Here is a 1104-nt window from a genome sequence, read left to right as displayed (position 1 = left end):
AGCCTAGGAGGTCGAGGTTGCAGTGAGCTGAGATCACACCATTGGACTACAGTCTGATGAACAGAGTGACTCGGTCTCAAAAAAAAAAAAAAGACACATAGAGACAATTTCTATGCAGAATCGTGAGTGTCTCTCCTTTTGGGGGCAATGTCAGGGGATTTCCAGACTCCAGGAGTGGGCACCGAGCATGTGGCTGAGAATCCTGGACAGCAGCAACATCCAGATGTACTTAGCTGAGGAATCAGGGATGTGCCTGGCTGGGGTATCAACGAAGCCATGAATTCCAGCTGGCTGTTGATGTTGATGCTATACATCCTGTATATGAATTCTCCCGTGAGAAACAATATCTAGTTAGAAAGGCAAAGAAGAATAAGAAAATCATGCTCCTGTTCCCCAAAGGAGAGGGCAGGGAGGCGGGAAGGTGGAAGGGAACTTCCTGGTGCTGCGGCCTGAATCTCCACTTGTGCTGCTGTCTTCACCACTAGACTCTGTACTTCCAGAAGGGGCTGGAGATGGGCACAATGTCAGCCCCTCCTTTCTCTCCAGAAGTATTCCCCAACCCTGACATTCACAGTAATTGCTTCTTTCTGTTCCTCTCTTTTTTTCTGAGGCAGGTTCTTGCTCAGTCACCCAGGCTGGAGTGCAGTGGTGTGATCATGGCTCACTGCAGCCTTGACCTCTTGGGCTCAGGTGATAGTCTCCCCTCAGCTTCCTGAGTAGCTGGGACTATAGGCGTGCACCACCATTCCCGGCTAATTAAAAAAAACTTTTTTTTTCCCTGTAGAGACAGTGTCTTACTACGTTGCCAGGCTGGTCCCAAACTCCTGGGCACAAGTGATCCTCCCTTGTCGGCCTCCCAAAGTGTTTGGTGTTACAGGTGTGAGCCACCACACCTGGCCTCTTTCTGTTTCTTTAGAATAGAGCCGCCCTAGCCCACAACTGTTCCCCAGCATTGTTATGTCTTTTAAGCCTCTTTCAATCTCCAAGTTTGTTGGCTGGGTGAGTGCTCACACCTGTAATCTGATGGGATAGGATCATTTAAGTTCAGAGGTTTGAGACCAACCTGGACAACACAGGGAGACTCCTGTCTCTACAAAACCTAAT

This window comes from Cebus imitator, unplaced genomic scaffold (assembly GCF_001604975.1).
Source record: "Cebus imitator isolate Cc_AM_T3 unplaced genomic scaffold, Cebus_imitator-1.0 Scaffold25, whole genome shotgun sequence".
Lineage (NCBI taxonomy): Eukaryota > Metazoa > Chordata > Mammalia > Primates > Cebidae > Cebus > Cebus imitator.
Note: the sequence above shows the minus strand (reverse complement) of the source record.